Source organism: Lontra canadensis, unplaced genomic scaffold (genome assembly GCF_010015895.1).
Source record: "Lontra canadensis isolate GAN:19392208 unplaced genomic scaffold, GSC_riverotter_1.0 scaffold194, whole genome shotgun sequence".
Taxonomy (NCBI): domain Eukaryota; kingdom Metazoa; phylum Chordata; class Mammalia; order Carnivora; family Mustelidae; genus Lontra; species Lontra canadensis.
This window is the reverse complement of record NW_022631188.1, coordinates 175,119-181,856: the sequence shown is the minus strand read 5'-3', so window position 1 is coordinate 181,856 and position 6,738 is coordinate 175,119. Positions and strand designations below refer to the sequence as shown.

At 46.3% G+C, this 6,738-nt stretch overlaps 1 non-coding gene across 1 annotated transcript; it reads right to left on the bottom strand.

The window, feature by feature from the left end:
- Nucleotides 1–422: 422 nt before the first annotated feature.
- On the bottom strand, nt 423–504 carry TRNAS-GCU. Its single transcript has one exon. It is a non-coding gene; the product is annotated as a tRNA-Ser (tRNA).
- Nucleotides 505–6,738: the final 6,234 nt, after the last annotated feature.

The following is a 6,738-nucleotide window of genomic DNA, read 5'->3' as shown; positions in this document are numbered from 1 at the left end:
ACGAAAACTGCAGTAGAGGTACCATGAGCTTGGAAATGCCTTAAATAACCCGTGAGGTTTAGTACATACAATTTTGTGTGCATTTCTCTATAGTCAGTATTATCAGTTCCTCTTTGTTAGGCAATATTTTTCTATGGTCCTCAATGGTTCAGTTGTTTCCTCAGTGGGGAATCCGGGCTAAGCAAAACTTGTAAAGTAATGAAAATTCCTTTACATGGGGGGGAATTCCTTTAAATGGGGGAACGAAACAGGAACGAAATAAATCAATTAACAAAACATTCCGGCAGAGGAGAAGCGCTCGGGAAGAAGCAGAGAACAGGGCGGATTCTAAGCAGTTACTCAGCTGGGTGGAGTGAGGAAAGAATTGAAAGAAAGCGCTTACTCGGTCGCTCGCGATGGGCGGAACAAAAAGAAAGCAGAGCCGACGAGGATGGGATTCGAACCCACGCGTGCAGAGCACAATGGATTAGCAGTCCATCGCCTTAACCACTCGGCCACCTCGTCGCATGCGAACGCCGCCTGTCCGGTATCTCCCTCCCCGCTGTCCTCCTCAAGTTGTGCCCCAGTGCGTCCCATCGCCTTTTCCCTGGCTTACCGGCCGCCACCACCGTCTGAGTCCGGTGTCGGGAATTACCCCCAGACCCACCGCCCGGGAGCGGTGCGCGCGATCCTCCGCAAACAGCTGACGGCGGGCGCAGCCGCCTGCTCCTCCCCGCCCGCCGCCCCGGACGCGCACCCCCGGACGCGCGCCCGGCTTTCCCGGGACGTATTCCCGCCTCCGCAGCGGAACCCGCCGTGCATTCCTGTTTTCCGGTGGCACTGGCCCTGCGAGTCCCTTTTTATGCGGCTTATCCGCACTCCAGGCCTGAGCAGGGGTCTCCAAAGCCTCGGCAGCCGCTGAGAACGAGTTTGGGGCAAAACAAACTGCGCGAGAGCCCCGCGGGGAAGAGTCCGCCGGAGCGGCGGGAGTGCGAGCCCGCGCGGGACTCAGGGTGCCCGGTCCCCGCGCGGCTCCTCCCGGCGCAGCGTCGGGAACCGCACCCCGCACCGCCGCAACCCTCCCACTCGCGGGAGTGCGTGTGCTCTTGGTAGTGACTGCAGAATGGGGGGCATGTTCTTTCCCCCCAAAATGATGATGCTTTTTGCCTCCCCGTGAAATCTCTTGGCTCGGTTCTCCGCTGCGTCGCAGGGACGCCTCTCCCGCGTTCAGCGAATTTCAAGTCACCTTCCGGCCGCCCGCAACTGCCCCTTGGGCTGTCCACCGCGTTACCGTCGCGCGTGTCGCGCTGAGCGGAGCGCACCCGCCAGCGCACACTCAGCTTCGGAGACTCAAGGGCGAGCCCACGGCGCTCCAGGAGTCTCAAGACCGGTCCCAGCGGAGGCAGGGCGCCGTGCGCCGCGCGGGTCTCACTAAGCACTAGTTTCCCTGAAGTTCCGTGCAGACCACGCTCCCTCCGCGGGACCGCAGGGAACACCGCGTTTGTCTTGAGCATCTCATCACTCCAAGTCCGGAGTAAGCAGGCCGTAACGACTGTTGAATGAAGCGATGAAGTGTTCCGGATTTAATACAAAATCTGAGACTCAGAGGCAAGTCCTTAGGAGATTTTCAATTAATTAAACCTCTTGGGTTAATACTCCTAGTTTAAAAAAAATCGTAAGGCTGTGATGATTATTAAATTAGATAAGATCAGTAAAATGCTCAGAAAATTGTCTTGCAAATAGTAATTGCTGTGGAAGTCACTTGACCTTGTAGTTGTTTTATGCTTTATAAAATAAACTAATGATTATATGAAATTATATTCACCAAGAAAAGAAAACTCAGTAGGAAAAAAATAACAATAAAAAACCCCACCACGTATGGTTCACAGAAGAAAATCAAATGATTGGAATGCTTGGGTGGCTCGGTGGGTTGAACATCTGCCTTCAGTTCAGGTCATGATCTTAGGGTCCTGGGATGGAGCCCCTTATCGGGGCTCCTTGCCCAGAGGGAACCTGCTTCTCCCTCTGCCTTCTGTTCCCCTGCTTGTATTATCCCTCTCTCTGACAAATAAATAAAATTTAAAAATAAAATATTAAAAAAGGAAAATCAAAATCATAACTGAAATGCTCCACCTAACTTACATATAAGGACATGCCACTTACAAGATCTCACGCTTCCTCCCTTACTCCCACTTTAGATGTCTGAAATGCTGTCCATGCAGCTGTTAATTAGCTCAACCACACTGAAAGAACATTGCAAAAGATCTAGTAAAATTTACAAAGTTCATACCCTTCCTTAACCCAGCAGTCAGCCCACTAATAGGAGATTATGCTGGAGAAATACCAACACCAGTGTGAAAAATATGTATATATACATACACATACGTTACCCATAGTACAGAGGGGCACTCCTGCTGATAGTTAAATGTGAGAAACTATGCCCACCAAATGGAATACTTGAACAACTTTTTTTTTTAAAAGCAGGCTCCATGCCCAGAGCAGAGTCCAACATGGGACTTGAATCCAAGACCCTGAGATCATACCTGAGCAGAGATCAAGAGTCCCACTCAACCAACTGAGCCACCCAGGCGCCCCCAAATAACTTAAGATTAAACGTAATATTGGAGGAGTATGTGATTATTAATAAGGACAATACATATCCGCATGCCATAACTGACAAGTATTTTCCCACTTATTTTCTTAAAGGCAAATTACAGAACAGTATGAGTAGTATTTTCGTATTGTTTTAGAATTGGGTTTTGTTTTAGGTGATAGACTGAGTTTAGATATTTATTATGTTTTTAAAGATTTTATTTTTTGGGGAGCACCTGGGTGGCTCAGTTGGTTAAGCAGCTGCCTTTGGCTAGGTCATAATCCCAGGGTCCTGGAACTGAGACACATCGGGCTCCTTGCTCAGCAGGGAGCCTGCCTCTCCCTCTGCCTGTTGCTCCTCCTGCTTGTACACTCCCTCTCCCTCTCTGACAAATAAATAAATAAAATCTTTAAAAAAAGATTTTATTTTTTTGAAAGTAATCTCTATACCCAGGGGAGCTTAAACTTGCAACCTGAGACAAGAGTCACATGCTCCACCCGCTGGGCCAACCAGAGCCCTTGAGTTGAGATATTTCTTAGCACTGAAGTTCATCTAGCTTCAGTCTCAATTTTGTCAAGGTCTCAAACTTAGACTTTCCATGTTATCTTCACAGAAGTATTATGTATGGTTATGTAACTGATGGGGTTTTGGAATATAGGTGAGGTTTGGTGGGGTGAAGTCCAGGGCCAACGACCAAGAAAGAATTCTTGAGACATCAGTGGTGCAACAAGGTGGTTCATTAAAGCGCGGGGACAGGACCCATGGGCAGAAAGAGTTGCTGTCCTGGGGTTTCAGGTTTGGAGGGCTGGTGATTATATACTATGGGGTTGGGGAGGTAAGGAAAAGGGGGGTTTCAAAAGGATTTTCATGTGTTAAAGAAGACTCGCAGGATACCGGGAGGCCTTGCCATTAAGTTAAGGTTGTTTCCCACTCTAGCAAGGCATTAACAAGAAGACAGTAGGAAGCTTCCTGGAGAAACATTGCACTCTGCCTGCTTCAAGAATCTGTCATGGGCTGCAGGTTCCAAGGACATTTAATTGTATCCACATTTCCTTCTGGAAGCTAAGCCATTGATAGAAATGTTTTGCTCTTGCAAACTGCTAAGATATTTGTAAACTGAGGGAGACTCAGATCTTGCAGGGTTGTGATCTCTACAGCTTAACTGTTTTTCCTTTAGGGCACCCAGGAGTGCAAGAGGAATGTCACATATATGCCACGGTTGGCGGGGTTATGGGGTGTCAGCTTCTGCTTTGTCCTCAGCTTGCCTTCTGCTCCCTCGTCATAACTATTATGCGTACAACCACTGTACATTTCTTTTTTATGAGTTAGCTGAAGAGTTTTTAATATATCCCAATATTTTCACATTTTATTTGGCATTTCTTTATTTTTTATATACTGGGCATGAATTTTTTGCAACTTCTGAAAGTCTGATTGATATAAACAGAAAAAACATCCTGATGTATGTTAACAGCTGGGATCTGAGGTTTTTAACTTTCTTTTTTTTTTTTTTTAAGATTTTCTTTCTTTATTTGAGAGAGAGCACGCCTACACAGAGAGAGAGGGAGAAGCATGCTGCCCACTGAGCATGGATTCCCAGAACTTGAGCCAAAGGCAGACACCTAACTGACTAAGCCACCCAGGCACCCCTGAGGTTTTTAACTTTCTATACAAAAACTTTTTTCAAGATTTTACTTTTTGTTTACCATGAGCACATATTAGTTAGTAATTTCATTTAAAAAAAGTAAAGATAAATTTAAACAAAGTATTTAAAGGCAGAAGAGCGGTGAACAAATGCTGCTCAGACTCGAAGATATTAACTAAGAAATGACCACTAGATTTAGTAACATTTTTTTATGTATGATAGGATGGGGTTTCATCTTAACATCTTACAGACCAAGCTGGCAGACACCACTTGTAAGAGGTATGATCCCGTGCACTCCTTCAGGATGGTGGAAAGCAGCCCTTCCACTGTTTACTACAGCACAGTGAATCGTCGTGGCTGTTCTGTGCTTCAAGCCCCTGCCCGGCTCTCTTCCTAGCAGAGGTTCCTAACCTCATTTCTTATCTCTCACCAAGCTACAGAGGACCAGGGCTATACTTCCCCATCTTTTCTTAGTAGGGATCTGGGTTACACCTTCCATTGCCACGGGGAGAGCATTTGATGTTCAGAAACAGATACTTGATTATAAACCCCTCTCAAGCAGAGGCAGAGCAGAATTCCCACACGGTGCCCTGCATTCACCCCTGTGTTTCCGCCTTCTCCCCTCAGAACCCGCTAACCTTCCTGACCCCTCAGCCTGGACGTCCCTCAGATGATTTCACGGTCCTCTGTCCCTGTTATTCTCGTTTCTCTCTCCTTCCCTACCTGTACAGATAAAGCTTAATCACTGAGTAGTCTGGGGGTTTATGTTCAAGACCGGAGCATCTAGTCAATGTCTGGTCATGTTTAATATTCGTAGCTGCAGAAAGAGGAGAGACTGCAGCAAATCTACCACACGAATTTGTACTCTGAGCGCGATGAAATCACAGCCCCCACCACCCACGCCTCTCAACAAGTATTTAACAAATGTCTTTTCTCCTCCAGGCATGGAGCTGTGCACAGCATACACTGTCTAGGGGGAGGACAGACACTGAAACAAAAAACATAAGTATGTCCTCCAGAGTTTTGTTAAGGGATGTGAAAAATGTAGAGTAGCATGAGGAAAGTCACATGGGAGGTTAATGTTAACTGGGAGATTAGGAAATGTGCATCTGAATAGATATCCTTTTTTTTTTTTTCAGATTTTTATTTTGGGAGACAGAATGAGCAGAAGGGAGAGGGAGAAGCAAACTCCCCACTGAGCAGCTGAGCAGGGAGGAGCTGATGTGGGGACTCGATCCCAGGACCCCAGGATCGTGACCTGAGCTGAAGGCAGTCGCTTAACCAACAGAGCCACCTGGTCTCCCTGAATAGATGTCCTTTAGGCGAGTAGGTGACATTTAGGACAAAGGCCGAGAAAAGTGTAGGCAGAGGCAGGGGAACGTGTAGTGAAAGGCATGTGTGGGAGCGTCAGGAAGCCTGAGGGAAGGCCAGTGTGAGCTGCACAGAGGGAGCAAAGGACGCTGGCAGGCAGGGGGGGCGACACTAAAGCGGGGGACAAATCACACAGGCACTGACCACGTCTAGGATTTGAAATTTTACCCAAACTGCAACGGGAACCTGTTGAAGGCTTGTAAGTGAAGGAAGAGTATGATCTGTTTCGTCTTTCTGAAAGATCATTCTGGAGAGAACAGGTGGCAAGGACAAGTGTGAGTGGCCTAGTGGGGAAGCCACAGCGGAGAGAGGGCGGTGGTGCGGACTGGCACCGGGGCAGGGCAGCAGGAATGGAGAGGAGCGCACGGAGATGAGATATATTTTGGAGATGAGATCTCCTGTAGCTGCGGATGATTTGGATACCCGCTGACAGGGACACGTAGGGTGACTACTCTGGGTTTGCTGGGAACTTTCCCCTTTCAGCACTGAAAGTTCCTTCTCTCTGGGAGCCTCTCAGTCCCAGGTAAACCCCAGCTGGAGACAGGGTGAAGAATTTGGTGAAGAATTTAGCTTTTAAAAGGACTGTCAAAATATCAGACTTCTATCCATAAGGAGTGACTCTTTTACCACTCAAGGTTTTAATTGTAAAGATTCTGGAATTTTCTCTTTTGCAGTACATTGATTCACAGGAAATCATTTGCTGATTTCTTGGTTTCCCAGTTTTCATGATTCCATTCTTTCTTTTGATAATTTATTTAAATACTGCGAGGTTAAGTTGTACATATTTAATTTATTCAAAATACGGAAAACTTTTAAGAAAACTTCCAATCTTGCAAAAGCTTTGACAAAACCAGTTTGTTTGAATCTACATTAACTGGAATAAAAATACTTTTTATTTGCAGATGTCTTCTTAGGAAAGGTGGCAGGCCAGTCTTAAAACCTGAAAACCCAAAGTACAAGCTTCTGAAAAGAAAGTGTGTTTTGACAGAAGAAGTGACCCAAGTTAAATATAAAGAACAAATGAAATCCAGGAGGCAATTGCAAAGTATTCGAGTAGAGAAGTAAAGGAAGGTACACACATTGCCTTGAACATGAAAATTTAGGGAACTCTGTTTTTGAAGAATATTGTTGATTAAGTTCAAATTAATAAAAT